The following is a 17,819-nucleotide window of genomic DNA, read 5'->3' as shown; positions in this document are numbered from 1 at the left end:
ATCATGGGTCCTCTCCTATTCAATATGCTCCCCCTAGCTCAGATAATAAATACCAAAAATGTTTTAAAAAATTGGGTCATAGTGCGTTCACGCTCAACATGATTCCAGCAAATGTTTCGCCTCTTTTATGTGATGTCCCTTGCTTGACATTTCACCAGGAATTTGTGTGGCCAATAGGCGATAATGCTCCACTGGCTTCGTTGTTAAATAGGAGGAGCTTCTATTCACTTTCCTTCTTGTTATGATTTTATTTAGGAGTGGTGACCTAGGGCAGGGTGTTTGTGTCTTGGAAGGCAAATTCCTTAAAATCCTACAGACTGCTACTCTGGGTCCATGGCAAAGACTCTTAGCACCAGAATACTCTCTAGGTGCCACACACTGGCAGCCCACCATTCCCTAAGGGTTGGGTTAACACATTTCATTAAAAGGTACAAATGTTGCAATAAAAAAATAATATAGACCATTTCTATTACTTGTCAACTAAAAATCCTCTGCAAACCTTGGAAAGCTTTTGTAAAATGGCTAAACAAAGCAAGCATTTTCAAAGAAAGAGAGTCACATATCCCAGGATGTTTGAATATATGCTGGAAAAAAATATAAATAAAATAAATAAGAACTTGACCCACCAAATTAATAAAGTATGTCTTTTTAATAAAGCAAAGGAACACAAACTGTTTCATGTTTTGGAGAGATTTAAAGATCTGTTTTGACAATTGCATTTCATTACAATTTTGAATGTTTGGTTTATTGTTGAGCATTTAGTAATACTAACATTTAAGTAATAAAAAACAAAAAGAAACTGTTTGTGGTTTTAATTTAATTGGAAAAACATATTTCATTCTGTGACCCATGAGCACTTTAGATTCGGTCATTTTATTTGGAGATTTGAGCGCAATTTAAACCAGAGTCTAACAATAAAGCTCCTGTGCTGAATTATCTCCACAGTGTCTCTTCTTCTGTGTACGAGTCTGATTTTCGATGTGTTATTGTGACGGTTGGAAGTAAGTGCGAATCTTTTTGTTTTATATTTTTAAATTTTACTTTTGTATTTCTTCATGTTCCTGCTGTTGTATTCACATGACCAACAGTAAGTTTAATCATTGTTATTCTATCCATCAACAATTACAGAACCTCCCCCTAAAAAAAGTAAGTATGAAAACATGAAATCAGCAGTACTGTATCCCAATAGCTGCTATTAACTATTTTGCTCTACAGTCATGTTGTTCTCTTGTGCTTCCAGCTTACCGTACTGTTATGAAACTGAACATCTCGACTGCACTGTCACCAAAAGACGATCATGACAAAATCCTCAAAGCGGTCAGTAATGTCCTTGTAATTAATGCAAACAATTAAATCCAGAGGTAGCTGATTTGTCACCTTCTTTGCGCCTGCTCATGGATTTCCAGAAATTAATTGTCACTGAAGAAAATTTACCATGGCTGCCAAAGTTGAATGTCAACATATGATTTTTAGGATACAGATGTCTTTTACATGTATTAATGATGGCTGATCAGACACCAATCAGTTATGTTTATGAGGCACAGCTAACTGTTTCTGATCCAAACATTGTTTTGTTTCACAGATGAAGGATGAACTGATTGCAAAAGGGTTCCCACCAGATATAACTTTACATCTGCTGAGCATGACTTCTGAGAAAGAATTGCCCCCCAGGGCTCAACCGTGAAAAACTACAGTTCCTTCATTTATTCTCTCCCCTTAACCCACTGGTTTTCAAAGTGCGGCTCAGGGTCCATTTGCTGCTCTTGGAATTATTTTTTGCAGACCCTGATCCCAATTTAAGTGTGGTACAAATTTGCAATTACAGGTGGAATAGAGAAATTTTAATTTTTATTATTTGTGATATTTTCATTGAGAAAATTCTTAAGTACAAAGTATAATTTTATTAACCCAGTTATACCTTCCTTTTATGTAAGTTAAACACAACCATTCAGTGAATTTTACTCAGTAACAGACTCATTTAATGTTTTTTTTTCTAAAATTACATCAAATTGATTAATTTAGAACAGCCCAGCTCGTATGTGCGACGGCCATGTTAGAGTCGGACAAACGTTAATTGTGACCATAAGAGTTTTTTGATTTCCCTAAACCCCCATATCTCATTCTTGTTTTATTTTTCAAGTGAACAACCATTTACAGATCGTTTTCCTACATTAGTGTGACTGTTTTATTAAAACATTGCCTGTTTAGTTAAGGTAAAAGCAAAAAAAAACACAATAAATGTATTTAAAAAATAAATAAAAAAATCCTCTAATCTCTGTGGTTTTCAACTTGGTGATTGTGTTCTATGTGACAAAAAGGTCAGACACCACTGCCAAAAGCTTCCCCCCCCCCCTTTTATTTACAACTTTATGAACTGATTGTCTTAGGTAAAAAAAAAAAAAAAAAAAAAACTTTTGACTCATTGAGTAGTGTGCATTTTTTATAGGTGTGCCATTGATAGAATACTTTCAGAAGTATTCTAGTCAGAGATTTGTTTAATCATCTTTCTCTGTATGCATGTTTACATTTTTCTTTTAAGTTTCCGTTTTTATAATCTCTGATTTATATTACATTTGTCTTGTATAGAAACGTTCCACTATGTCTGTCAAACGTAAATCCTGTCTAAAAATGCAATACATCTGTTGAGGTACCTTGTGAAATTAGTTTTTTTTTCTAAACATGTTGGTGAACTACAGATGTTATGTGTCATGACCAAGCTCAAAATCCTGAGTCTTCATGTAATCCTAAACCAGGGGTTTGCAACCAGCACACCACATGTGGGTCAATAACAGAATATAATTTGTACAAATGTTGCCTTAAGATCTTTGTTACATATTTTAAGTTGCTGATGCATGTCATGGTTTAAGTTTTGTCTGGCTTCTTTGTTATTTTGCAGTTCACTCAGCTCTCCCTCGCTCAGCTATTAGTCACTCCTCTGGACACTAATTAGTCTTTATTCCCGTCACCTGTCAGGCTGCAATTACCCCTGATCTGTTGCCACCTGTGTTCACCTCTTTATAAGACTCACCTCATTCTGTTCTCATCGCCGGTCCATAGTGTTCACTCCCGCACCGTCTCTGCCAGAATCCTTGTCAGCTCAGTTTTTGTTACAGTCAGCCAGAAGACTTACTTCAACTTTGTTTTTTGTTCCAGTCAGTAGTGATGGTGAGATGAAGCCTCATGAGGCATTGAACCACTTGAGCCAACTGGTTCCAGAAAGGATTCATTTCTTGGAGCTTCATGTGCACACGACACCACCTACTGGCCAGGTGTATAATCACAGCCAGCTGTATCTTAACACGTGTGATGCATTGATTTTTTTGTCTATTATGGCTCTTGGGAATGACTTCACAAAAGGTGTAGGACGAAATCATTTGTCTACATAAATTATGTATACACATATGTGTATAATAAAATATTGTTTGAATGTATTCTCTGTGTGTAATTATTCCCAAAATAGTAGTGTCATGTGATATGGCATGTTGTGTAATAATCAGACCTCTCAACTTTGATCAAAAGTTAAGAGTGAGAATATGCTAATTTTGGGGGGTGGGGGGGATTATGGTCAACAATTTCCCCTCAGCAGCAACACTGAAGCACACAGAGGTTCCCGCTGCGTCTTTACGCACGATCCTGCTGCTGATGTCTCCCTCCTTTCAGCTCAATGCACTTCTAGACTGTTACAGTTTATAACATTCTCATCACCTTTCACAGCGACAGGTTTCTCAGTCAGTCGCCGCGCTGACCACACAAATCTCTATTGCTCTCGTCAGTGCGGCAGTGCGGTGGGCGGATTTTACCCCCGTTGGTGCGCTGCCGGGAAAATGCATAACTAAAGACTGTAAAGGGCTCCTATAAAGGGAACAGGGGTACTGACAGGTCTAAGATGAAGCCCCTGATGTTACAAGTTCTTTAAAATTACCCTTAAAAGTGTGCACCTGAATTAAAGCGCGAGGCAGCAGCCCACCGAAGCGCCACTGATCCTATGAGAATCAGAGCTTGAAACACAGCTAGTAACTATCCTATTGACTTTAACTGGCACACGTTGCTACCGATGTGAGGACATTAAACGTAGTGATTCACGTTTTGAATGGTGAACGGTGATAAAAGCACCTGCTCCGAGGGAAAAGAGGGGGGGGGGGGAGAAAGCGCTGAGGCACAGAAATACGGTGCATGTAGTTAAAAAATGCAGAATTAATAAAAACTAAACCTATAAACAGACCAAGTGGCGTTTTAAACTGCATCTGGTTAGCAGAACTGTTTTATGATCCAGCGTGCAGCCATGGCTGGTTCTGAATGAACCGGTCATCTGGCAAACTCTGAGCCACTTCCTGAAGCAGTCACGTGGTACAGCCGGGCAGCGAGGCTTAGGACGTCATCGTTTTCAGCTCCTCCCCTAAATGAAGCAAGCGTCGATACGCGCTTTACGGAAACGCCCCCTCCATTACTCGACACACGCCTCGAAGCCTCGGCACATCACGTAACATCACTACCAGTCAGCCATTAGACTTTCGGTCAGCTTTGATTTTGTTTCAGTCTCTGCCTAGATCCAGCTCAGCTCTGTTCCCACTCCAGTTCTCATCTCCTGTTCACGACTCCCAGGTTCCGTTCTGCTCTCAAGTTCCTACTCCTGTTCTCAAGTCCTGGTGAGCTGTTCCGGTCTCAAGTCCTCGGCTCAGATGTTCCGTCCTGGTCTCTAGTCTTCGTCTCCAGAGTTCCTCCAGGTCAGTCTCTCTACACGCCTCCTGCCGGCCAGCTTCTGCACCCTACACCTCCGTCTGTTGTAAGACTCTTGGTTCCATCATCATTCATCTTCCACACTATTCAATAAACTCACTCCTAAGAACTAGCTCTGTGTGTGCGTGCTGTGTCCGGGTTCATCCTAGAAAAATATTAATGACAATGCAGAAGAAATTTAAAGCTGGTGAAAAATCATCAGTTTCATTCAAATGTGTAATGATTGGTTTAACAGAACCCGATATTCAACCAGACACGGAGCATATGCTTAAAGGGTTTATTTGCAGAAGATCCAGAGGAACAGAAAAACTTGTGGTTTAAATAACTGAAAAGGGCAGACATAGCTGATCAGTCCAGAACCGGGAGAATGCAAACCATCAAAACACGAGAGTTCCCCAGAGGCAGTCCAAAAAACAGGAAGCACCAGGCGGACAATAAGAACTAGAGATGTGCCGAGGCTTCGAGACGTGTGTCGAGTAATGGAGGGGGCGTTTCCGTAAAGCGCGTATCGAAGCTTGCTTCATTTAGGGGAGGAGCCGAAAACGATGACGTCCGAAGCCTCGCTGTACCACGTGACTGCTTCGGGAAGTGGCTCAGATTTTGCCAGATGACCGGTTCATTCAGAACCAGTCTTGGCTGCACGCTGGATCATAAAACAGTTGTTGACATGTGTGTTCTAATGAGTGCTCTTCAATGACATCATTAATGGGTGTGACTATAAATTGTGGACCATGCGCAATGTTGGTGTGTAAAGTAAAATAAAGTGGTGGCGTGTGACGTGTCGCTCGTGAAAACAACTTGATGTAGTAGTGTGCGGTTATTCTCCGACTGTTCCCTGCCCTTATGATTACAGCGCCAACAACAGTTCTGCTAACCAGATGCAGTTTAAAACGCCACTTGGTCTGTTTATAAGTTTTGTTTTTATTAATTCTGCATTTTTTAACTTCATGCACCGTATTTCTGTGCCTCATGCTTGCTCCTTTTCCCCCTCCTTTCCCTCGGAGCAGGTGCTTTTATCACCGTTCACCATTCAAAACGTGAATAATGTCCTCACATCGGTAGCAATGTGTGCCAGTTAAAGTCAATAGGAGAGTTAGTAGCTGTGTTTCATGCTCTGATTCTCACAGAATCAGTGGCGCTTCAGTGGGCTGCTGCCTTGCGCTTTAATTCAGGTGCGCACTTTTAAGGGTCATTTTAAAGAACTTGTAACATCAGGGGCTTCATCTCAGATCTGGCAGTACCCCTGTTCCCTTTATAGGAGCCCTTTACAGTATTTAGTTATGCATTTTCCCCGCCCACCGCACCGCCGCACTGACGAGAGCAATAGAAATTTGTCTGGTCAGTGCGGCGACTGACTGAGAACCCTGTCGCAGTGAAAGGTGATGAGAATGTTATAAACTGTAACAGTCTAGAAGTGCATTGAGCTGAAAGGAGCCAGACATCAGCAGATGGATCGTGCGTCAAGACGCATCGTGAACCTCTGTGTGCTTCAGTGTTGCTGCTGAGGGGAAATTGTTGACCATAATCCCCCCCACCCCCAAAATTAGCATAATCTAACTCTTAACTTTTGATCAAAATTGAGAGGTCTGATTATTACACAACATGCCATATCACATGACACTACTATTTTGGGAATAATTACACACAGAGAATACATTCAAACAATATTTTATTATACACATATGTGTATACATAATTTATGTAGACAAATTATTTCGTTTTACACCTTTTGTGAAGTCATTTCCAAGAGCCATAGTAGACAAAAAAATCAATGCATTACACCTGTTAAGATACAGCTGGCTGTGATTATACACCTGGCCAGTAGGTGGTGTCGTGTGCACATGAAGCTCCAAGAAATGAATCCTTTCTTGAACCAGTTGGCTCAAGTGGTTCACTGCCTCATGAGGCTTCATCTCACCATCACTACTTTCTAACTTTACTGAAGTTGCAAACAGCTGTTTCTGGGTCACGTAAACTGTACCTATTAAATATTTAAATCAAATTCTGCCTGCTGTCCATTTTTCCATTTCGTATTTTCGATCTGAGCTTAGAATTGAAATATGAAAAACCAATCCCTTTTTCGTTTTTGGTTTAAGCATAAGAAACAAAAAACAAAATAACCAGTTCATTTTCTGTTTTTCGTTTTTTTGATTTGCAATTGAAAATACAACGAAAGATACACGGATTGTATGGCACTATGAGAAATTTCAATCATTCTCTGATGATTCTCAGGTTCTGAAACAACAGATAAACAGAACCAGTCGCAAGTGTTTCTTTGCAGTTTTGCAGGGATTATTTATTACATACAATATTACAGCAATTAAATACCTTTATAATAAAGACTTCTTGAGAGATTACTGCGATGGCAGTTAGCATTCCAGAAAAAAACATTGTTAATAGCTGTGCTGCTTTCTTCTTACCTTACTGACATTCATACTCTGTTAATCAATCTAATATAATTCCGCAGAAATCCTGGGCTGTGACCAGATCCCAGCTGTGAATCCCTGTGCTGCATTTCATGTAGCCTAATGAGTGTATTAAGATGTTTGCTTTAGATCCTGTTAATTCATGAAATCAGTTTGGACTGTTTCTGAACTGGTTTTAGCTGCACTGCACAATGAGTGGCCATGTTGAGGTTGGAGTCAGCATTTGTTAACAGGACTAAATCACATAAAATCAGAATCACATGCCTCCTGGTGTGGTCTTGTCATGTATCCAAACCACAGATGAATCGTAATGACAGAAGACAGCAGGACTGAGCTTCCTACTCTCCAGTGTTTACAGCTCAGCCCTCCTACACATTCCAAAGAAAATACGTCAGCAGTCTCATCATGATTCAGGTGATTTGCATCTGACTTTGAATGTACCTGCAGGTTTCTCACATGTGAGCCGTCAGAATTGAGTTTCCTGGACAGGTGTTGAAACGTTTTCAGGAAGAACTGACCCAGATAACTGAGAAATTTCACAGGCATATTGTTTAAGCAGGTTCTTATTTTCTCCAATCCACACTCTTGTCTCAGGTGATCACCATACTTCTTAATGAGGAGCAGCTGTTGTGGGCCTGGGATAGAAGGCTACATTCTAATAGGTAAACTAACCAATAATGTTCAATAAAGAGTTAAAACTTGTGTTCAAATTGCTTAAAATGTATTCTTAAAGAGCAAAACTAAATCAAGCGATAGCTCAAGCTTTGCTGTTTTAATCTGATGAATGTGGCATGGAGTTAATATAAATTGTTCCCTGCCAAATGGACTACAGATGCAAAATAGCCTGTGGCTAACTCTGGTACAATGCATCATACACATTTACGTAACTAATTTAACTTTCCTGGGGCTTTATCTTCCTGGGGTTTGGTTCCTCAAGTGGCCCAGCACTTTGCTCTGCTTTCTCGAGGCTTGTTGAGGGGGCAGGGTTGTGTGAAGCAAGAAAAACTGTCCGCCACAATGGTAGTAAGGAGTAGTAAGGAGGTGATGAGTTTATGAACCTATCAATTTTATAACATTAATTTATCTCAAAAAGTTGTTATAGGACGTTTTTAGTGGCGAAGGTACAGCTCCAAACTTCATCTGTGCAGTCAGTTCATCAGCATTATAAATACATTTTAATTCTGCTTGGACTCCTCAGGAATGGGAGAGACACGTTCAGAGCATAGTGTCACCAGGGAGACAGCAGTGGTAAGCCCCACTGCTGCGTGATGTAAGCCAGACTGTTATTTTACGCAGACTGGATCTATTTGGATCTGTACAGAAAAGTACCTAAATAAAGCATTTACCAAGTTTGTGGGGAATATCTTCATGTACCAGATATTAAATGTTAAAATTCTGGCTGGATTTTTTTTAGCATTCTAAGTTAATTGTAAACTTTCTCGACACAATTCTGTGATTAGACTGATATTTTATTTACTAACCTAAATCAACTGGCTTTGTTTTTAGCCAAAATATGTGTAGTGCGTATATGCTATAACTTTGAAAATATAAATTTGCTCCCATTAAAGGTCTGTGGTAGTGTCCTAAAAAAAACCTGGTTATTCCTCTCATGGATGAGGCAAAACCCTACCCATGAAGCTCAGTATTTTAAGTCTGTGAGGCAAAGTTTGGATCAGTCTGTCCACCGCTCTGCCCCGACCCGTGCCACACCATGGCGGCCCCTGTGCACACAGAGAGATGTTAATTTATTTAAATCAATAGGAGTGGAATAGAATTTTGAAACTGGGATGGATCCAAGCGGGCAGAATAAGGTAATTTGGTCTAAATGGGGTTAAGAAGTTGTAACACCATCAGGAGAAGCTGTCCATCCTGTTTTATCCAGAGTCCGAATGAGAGGCGGGAGGACACGGATACAGCTTCTCAGTCTGCCTTTTGACATATGATGCTGCTTTGCTGCCACTTCCTGGACCAGAGTGGTACTGCTGTTTTCATCACTTCCCCAAATGTCAAAACCTGTTTTACATAAATGGCCCTTTAGCGAATAAAAACAAGAAACCCCAAAATCCCAAGACTTTGGTTTATCTCGGGAAACAAACACATGTGGCTTTAAAATCTGGGGCTATTAATGGAAAATGGGCTATGGTTTCTCCCATTGTATTATAGGCCTGGTGGGCTGCAAGGCTGTACATTACTTATTCTTTTGCTACCGTTGTTCTGGCAGAGCCATTGAAAGAGTGCCCACTGGAGTCACATATAAGTGCAAACCTACTTGGCAATAAACTTGTTTCTGATTCTGACAGAATCTGATTGGTCGTAGAAATGAGTGTAACTCCAGAGTTTATTGACAGTACTTTTGCTTCTTTATCAGCTATTTTTTCTAATCCCCGCAACTCATGCGATAGTCTATTGAAGACCTTACTGTCAAACTTAAAACAACAGCAAGGTAATTTTATTTATAAAGCACTTTTCAGTATCAAGATGATTCAAAGTGCTTTACATAAACAAAACAAAAAACAAAGGGAAAGAATAGCATTACAGAGACAGGGGAAACATTACAGAGACAAGCATATTGCATTCTTGTTTTGTTTTTTTATCTGAGCTGGAGTAAGCATGTAGATATTGAATACAGATACAGACTGTTCCTCTAATCTTTTGGATTTTCTTAGTAAAGAAGTTAGCAAATTCCTTGAAGGCCCTGGTGGTGTGGAGTTCAGGAGCTCAGGATGGACCCTTGGGGAACTCCACATGTGATTTTTGTCATTGCTGATGTAAAGTTACCTACTGACACAAAAAAGTCCCTGTCCTCTAAATAGGATTTAAACCAGTTGAGAGCTGTACCAGAGAGAGAGTTTTCCAGGCGTTCTAACAGAATGGGGTGATCGACAGTATCAAATGCTGCACTGAGGTCCAATAGTACCAGCACCATGGTTCTTCCACAGTCAGCAGCAGCTATTTATAGAGACTGGGGGAATACACTTGACAAAAGGGATGTGTTTATTATTTGAGTCAAAGCAGACATTAAGGCAAAACCTTCTTAAAGAAAGATATGGGTAAAAAATCAAGGCAACAGGAAGAGGAACCTAGCTGGTGAATGATTTCTTCAAAGCTTTTGCTGTTTATTTGGCTGAATTGGGACATTTTGTCAAGATCAGTTCTAGTTAGAGACAACTTTGGTACTGAACTTGACATCGAAGTACAGACTGTTCCTCTAATCTTTTGGATTTTCTCAGTAAAGAAGTTAGCAAATTCCTTGAAGGCCCTGGTGGTGTGGAGTTCTGGGGTCCGTTCTTCGTACGTCGCTAACTCAGTTAGCAGGATTTCATTGTTGACGATTTGGCATGATCTTGGATCGTTTGGTTCTTCAAAAGACATCCTGCACTTGTTGTCATAGCAACATGTGCGCCAGCTTAAACCTGCTCGCGAGCAGGCTTATTTCATGTAAACAAGATTAGATCACGGCTGTATAAGCGGAGGAGATAGGGAAGTCTGCCGTAGCCATGTCCATTTTTACGACAGCAACCTGTTGCGGAAGGTGCAAGAATAATTTGCAGAGTTTTTCGAATTAATCGCGTATTGCGCAATAGACAGGATCCTTTAGCGCAGTGTGACAGTGTAATTGTAGAGAGATTTTTCTTGGTGGCTGTTATAAACAGACAAACACATCATTTAACAGTGGCTTTTAAAGAGGAAAAAGTTGGAGCCATAAATCTAAAATATTTAAGTTATCTGTATGATGGTTTGCTTTTTATTTTTATCCTATTCAGTAAGATTTGTTCAGGCCATTTTATTGTGAAGTTTAGTTTACTTTGAAAGGCTTGCTTCCTGTCGAGCCGTATATTGTATTAGAAAAAACTATGAACGGATTATCTAGACACGGAGCAATACAGTTTTACCGTGTAAACTGTGGATGACTTGGAAAAGTAAAATTTTCATTTTTTATGGATAAAGAATTTTTTTGTTGAAATTCCCAGTTTGCACGTGTTCTTTACTTCCCGTCTCTAAGGAATGACACTGAAATTTGGATCTCTTGACAAAACAAGTGCCTTTTTAAAATAAAGTATAATAATTAAAGGCTACCGTTTTGTAGAATATTCTTGTATTTCACTTTTACTTGTCCCCATGTTCTAGTGGGTCCCGTGGAGGCTCTGATATAAAAGAACAAAGTAAATATGAGATTATTAAAATACAAAAATTCATACTGTAGAAAGTGATAGAAACATCTACCATGGACAGTATTTATTAAAATGCAAAAATACATACTGTAGAAAGTGATAGAAACATCTACCATGGACAGTATTTACGCATTAATTTGTCTGCTGCTTTTTGCCAGCCCTCTCTCCTGGCTTTAACTGATTTTGAGGTGTTTTAATTAATGACTCAAATTCAGCATAACCTTACATTAAAAGCTCGTGCTCTGCTTGGGAGAAAAACTGTGGGCGTTCTTTGGCCATGCTGAACAGCCAATAGCAGCATTGCTGATCATTGTTTCTACTATCGATACATTTCCCCTTTTAAACAAACGCATGAATGCGCAGTTGTCTCAGATAACTCAATCCAGCCATACTAATCGTAAACAACAGGTGTGTTCGAAGAACCCAATTAGCCGGATCATGATTAGCCGGATGAAATCATCTTGGATGTCTCATTTGATCTTGGATGTTTTAAGCAACGTACGAAGAACGGACACCAGGAGCCACAGCTGTGTTTTGTAGCCACAGCGTTGTCAACACAGCAGCTGTTTTCACAGAGTGCCTTCAATTGATCTCTACATCCCATTCTTGTATTTTTCCTTTTTCTATTTTGAGTGAAATATTATTTACAGATCTGTTTCCTACAAAGGTCTGACAATTTGTGTTATTAAAATGTTCAATGTTTAGTTTTTGTTAAGGTAAAAGGAAAAAACAATATACATTTTCACATTTTAAATAAAAAAATATCTGTTTCCCATGGCTTTCAACTTGGGGATTTTTGCCCATGTGGTAAAACATTGACACCATTGCCTTAACCTTTTTATGACTTTATGAACGGATTGTTACGGCCCCCTGGCCTCTGGAGGCTGTGCAGGCTTGTTTGTTAGGCAGATTCATCTGTGACAGAACACCAACCTGATTGGCTGCAGAGGAGCTGTGACCTCATTGGACCAGCAGAGGACTGCCACGCCAATTAGAAGCTGATGAGGCTCACCTCACCACTACAAAAGACTCTTGGACTCATTCCTTCAGTGGGGATAGCTAGTAGGAAGTGGCTTTTGTTAAGCTGTTTCCCCACTTTCGGTGGTTTCCATTGTTTTGGGCAATTCTAATTAGTTGTGCTTACTAGTTTGGTTAAGTCCTTTGAATCTGCTTTAGGTTAACCTTGTACAAGCTAGAAGCTTGTGTTTGGGAAGCTTGGTGTTCCCTTTGCAAGTGTGTGTGTTTCTTTTCTCGTTTGGGTTGGTTTCAGTTACTTTAAACTGACCTGTTTGAACACTTAGTAATTTAATTTACACTAAGCACTGTTAGGATTATCTTTATTTTGTTTAAAACTGGGTTGGAATGTTTTGTGTTTGTAAAAAACATCTTTTTGTAATAAATCACCTCTTTTATTCCATTCATTTCTCTGGACACATTTTTTTATGTTGCTGCCCGTGAACCCCTAGACCTTGGAGGCGTAACACTGATGATTGTTTTAGGTAATAAGACTGAATCTTTAGTTTCGATACCAACACTTATGAAGTAGAGTGCATTTTTATTCAGCTGTTCCAATGATAATATAAAATAGGAATACTTTCAGAGAATCAGATATTTAGTTTGCAATCAGCTTGTCATATTTATCTGAACCACAGTGACTCTGAAACTTTGACCACCCAAACTAGGGGCCTGTTCTTCGTATGTCGCTAACTCAGTTAGCTGGATTTGATTGTTGACTATTTTGGCATGATCTTGGATCGTTTGGTTCTTCGAAACTCATCTTGGACTTGCTGTGATAGCAACATGTGTGCAAGCTTATTTCATGTAAACAGGATTAGATCGCAGCTTTATAAGCGGAGGAGATAGGGAAGTCTGCCGTAGCCATTTTTTTTCCATTTTTACGACTGCAACCTGTTGCGGAAGGAGCAAGAATAATTCGCAGAGCTTTTCGAATTAATCGCGTATTGCACAATAGACAGGATCCTTTAGCGTAGTGCGACAGTGTAATTGTAGAGAGATTTTTCTTGGTGGTTGTTATAAACAGACAAACATCATTTAACAGTGGCTTTTAAAGAGGAAAAAGTGATGTTGGAGCCATAAATAGAAAATATTTAAGTTATTTGTATTATGGTTTGCTTTTTATTTTTATTATATTGAGTAAGAAGATTTGTTCAGGCCATTTTAATGTGATGTTTAGTTTTACTTTGAAAGGCTTACTTCCTGTCGAGGAGTATATTGTATTAGACAAAACTTTGGATAGATTATCTAGACACGGAGCAATACAGTTTTACCGTGTAAACTGTGTATGACTTGGAAAAGGAAAAAATCCCAGTTTGCACGTGTCCTTTACTTCCCATCTCTAAGGAATGACACTGAAATTTGGATCTCTTGACATAAAAAGTGCCTTTTTTTAAAAAAAAAAGTTTAATAATTAAATGCTACCATTTTGTAGAATATTCTTGTACTTCACTTTTACTTGTCCCCATGTTCTAGTGGGTCCCGTGGAGGCTCTGATATAAAAGAACAAAGTAAATATCAAATTATTAAAATGCAAAAATTCATACTGTAGAAAGTGATAGAAACATCTACCATGGACAGTATTTATTAAAATGCACAAATACATACTGTAGAAAGTGATAGAAACATCTACCATGGACAGTATTTATGCATTAATTTGTCTGCTACTTTTTGCCAGCCCTCTTTCCTGGCTTAAGCAGACTTTGAGGTGTTCCCTGTCGTTTTAATTAATTGACTCAAATTCGGCATAACCTTCCATTAAAAGCTCTTGTTCTGCTTGGGAAAAAAACTGTGGGCGTTCTTTGGCCATGCTGAACAGCCAATAGCAGCGTTGCTGATCAATGTTTCTACTATCGATACATTTCCCCTTTTAAACAAACGCATGAACGCGCAGTTATCTCAGATAACTCAATCCAGCCATACTAATCATAAACAACAGGTGTGTTCGAAGAACCCAGTTAGCCGGATCATGATTAGCCGGATGAAATCATCTTGGATGTGTCATTTGATCTCGGATGTTTTAAGCAACGTACAAAGAACGGGCCCCAGATTAGCAATATTTTTTGTGAAAATGCAAAAAAAGGGGGGTAGTTATAGCAGTTTTTCTATATCTGCAAAGTTTTCACAATACAATATTGCATTTTTATACAGTCTGTTTACGGTATTAATCTACAAACTGTGTTTTTTATGTGTGCAACTAAATTTACATTATTTCTGCCAAGTTAGATGGCTGCCTGCTTTCTTTGTCATCTTCAGAAAGAGCATTACGCTGTGGTTGTCTTAGGGCTGGCTATGTGTAAGCATACATTTACATCACAGGGACAGGTGCTCCATTAAGAACTCCACACAGCCTATATAACTTGTTTTAACCTTTAGCAAAAGATTATCTGAATTACACAAACCATAAAATAGTCCTTTCTTTTCTGTATACTATTAGAAAGAAAAACAAATACACATATTTGTCAAAAACGTATATTTTCATTCTTTAGTTTTCTTTCGTATCCTGTTTTCACTCTTCTTGTCTCCACATGCATATCTTGCTGCAGAGCTGATCTTACTTTGCATAGTCTTTTTCAGTCTTGTAAAGTCTGTTTGTGTTTTGTGCATAAATTTAAAACATGTTTGCACATTTTATGAGGTTACCCTGCTTAGTTGCACACTTCCTTGTTTTTTATTATGCTATTTTAACATCTGCTAGCTGTACAATGATTTTAATATGTGGCAAATGTGTCCAGACTGAATAGTCTCTTATTCTTTGTTTTTATATTCCTTACCCCTGGTTTATCTCCATGCTTCCATTTGCATTTAACTTTGCTGCTGGTAAACCAAAATTTCCCTACAGTGGGACAATAACGTGTTTTCTATTATATTCTATGCAATGCAAAAAATGCAAAAACCAACTTAAATTTCCAGTAATTCGGAGCAACATGTAATATGTTTCACCATCTCAAAATTGTAGGTCAACTTCTTTTGCATCCTATTTTCCCTAGTGTAATAACAAACTCAGTAAACCCATACAACTTTTTTTATCTTTTTCTGTATCCATGGGACCTGTGAGATCAATGGTGCCTTTGTCATTCACAGAAGTACATATGGTAGCTTTGCATTCAAAGCTACTGCCACCCATTTATCCTGACCAAAACAGTGTGAGGGAAATTTATTTTGTGTTTTTTCTCTAACTCTACACTCTTGCTTTTACTTTGTCTAAACAACAACAGTGTGACTATTGCTGCCCCACTGATCCGTCTGTAAGAGGAGAAGAACCACCTTCACAGCAGCAGCTGGGGTTGGCATCATAAGAAAGAGAAGCTGTCATAATCTGTGCATTGCACCAGCCAATTTAAGTAGTCTTCATGGTAAATGGCTTGTACTTGTATAGAACACTATTCTGACGACACCCAAAGCACTTCACACTACACAGTTAGTCATTCACCCATTCACACACATTCACACCCTGACAATGGTGAGCTATATGTTACCTCTACGCCACTGTCACCAATTAGTCCCATGAAAGAAAAATGAAAACTGGACATTTATCAGTCATTTATTACATTTTAATACAATTTAAAGTCATCATTGTACTGCTTTTATAATACTTTCATAAATTTGCTGTTGTCTCAAAATAATTAAATATGCATCCATTAATGCATCATTTCTAAACCACTGACAGCAAAAGTGAATAAACCGCTAAGTGAAAATGTCCAAACTGTGCCCAAAGTGTCAAAGGGTCTTAAAAGGGCACGTGATTTTGTGATGCATTGTGGGATGCAGTCGCCATTTTCCGGGGGTAACGGCTTTTGTTTGCCTGGCTGATTTGGATGCCATGTTGTGAGAGATAGAGATGCAAAGCACTTGAAAAATACACAGTACTAAATAGAGAGGCGATGGACTGTACAAAGACAAGCTAGACACTGTTCTGAAGGTTCGCTATGTCGAAAAAATCTATGGGATCGGTGGGAATAATCTCCTTGAGCATATCTAGACAAAAGATGTACATGACCTGCAGCTGCCACCCACTTCCATTCTCAGAAGCTGAGGTTGCTTTCTATGTCATCAATGGAGTTAGACTTTATACGAGTGATGAATTCAGAAATCTTACATCCGTAAGGGTTCATTAAAAAAGCAACTTTTGGTAGGTCCAGGTTCTCCAAAGAGATAAACCTCGTCATTGCAGAGGTACATAAACAACACACCTTCACCTCACTGTGCTCCTACTCTGCTCCGGTGTCTGCACGGACAAAGTTGTTTAAAATTATTCTAAGCCTAGCATCCACTCTACATTTACATTGGAAATATTTAGAGGCTTATCTATTAAGTTATTTATGAAGCAGAGAATTTTTACAAAGGATCTTCTTTACTCCTACTTTGTTTGCTACTCTTAGCTGGCTAGGCTAGTGCTAGCAGCCTGCTAATAGCTCAATGTAAAACAGCATAACAAGCTTTGAGGCACAAACCTGTTGTGTGATAATGAAATATCACCATCTCTTTTACTCCTGTTTTTGTGTCTTGTCTTTCTGCCTGGTTGGACATTTTTTCTTCTGCTTGCTTGAATTTTCTGCTCATAACTTTTTTTCTCTTAGTCAAAGCTACAGAAAAGTTGGACAAATCTATTTTAGATCTGTGACTCTCAAAGACTTACTTATTTTTTATTATTTTTTGTTATTTATTTATTTATTTTTCATGTGTGGGGTCAGATAAAAAGATCAGCAGATGTTAGCTAATCAGCACAGGATGCCTCCCTTCAACACTTTCCAAAACAAGGAAAAAACAAAGCGACTGGACTTGTTTTCCGTAGTTGAAGACTTCAACACAAATTAATTTTCAATTTCATTTATATAGTGCAAAATCACAATCGAATCATACAGACATAGTGGTCAAAAAGGTTTTTATCGAAGGAAACCAGAGTCTCTCCAAGCAGCATTCACTCCTCCTGAAAGAGCGTAGAGCCACAGTGGACAGTCGTCTGCATTGTTGATGGCTTTGCAGCAATCCCTGATACTGAGCATGCATAAAGTGACAATGGGGAGGAAAACTCCCCTTTAATAGAGAGGGAAACCTCCAGCAGAACCAGCCTCAGTATGAACGGTCATCTACCTCGACCCACTGGGGGTTAGAAAAGACAGAGACACAAAAACTTTATATTTTTGAGAATGTAAAAGCAGAGCATGCATGAAGTGATAGTGGAGAGGAACCTGACAAATGCAAATTTCTCAAGGCCAACTGACTGCAAACGTTTCAGGTGAATCATGTCACTGCAGATAATTAAGGGTAAAAGTGAAAGGACTGGATGGACGCACAGGTCTAAGTTTCAAGTCGGCATGGCTCAGTTTGTTGTTCTCTTTCTGCAGAGTCCGGCCTCCAACTCCAATCACCAAAGCTCAACACCTTTCCTGTATGCAAGTCAGGTTAAGAGGCCAAAACATTTTAATAATTGTATATGCATTGCATTTAAATTAGATTTGTTGGAAAA

At 39.0% G+C, this 17,819-nt stretch overlaps 1 protein-coding gene and 1 long non-coding RNA gene across 2 annotated transcripts in view; both read left to right on the top strand.

Moving 5' to 3' along the window:
* LOC105924405 overlaps nt 1-17,819 on the top strand; it is a 749,458-nt gene that overhangs the window by 266,451 nt on the left and 465,188 nt on the right. The window lies entirely within an intron of this gene.
* On the top strand, nt 1,129-1,662 carry LOC118565762. The gene is made up of 3 exons (XR_004932586.1): nt 1,129-1,146; nt 1,241-1,317; nt 1,583-1,662. It is a non-coding gene; the product is annotated as an uncharacterized LOC118565762 (long non-coding RNA).

Source organism: Fundulus heteroclitus, chromosome 14 (genome assembly GCF_011125445.2).
Source record: "Fundulus heteroclitus isolate FHET01 chromosome 14, MU-UCD_Fhet_4.1, whole genome shotgun sequence".
Taxonomy (NCBI): domain Eukaryota; kingdom Metazoa; phylum Chordata; class Actinopteri; order Cyprinodontiformes; family Fundulidae; genus Fundulus; species Fundulus heteroclitus.
The sequence above is the reverse complement of the archived record's forward strand: the minus strand, read 5'-3'. Positions and strand labels throughout refer to the sequence as shown.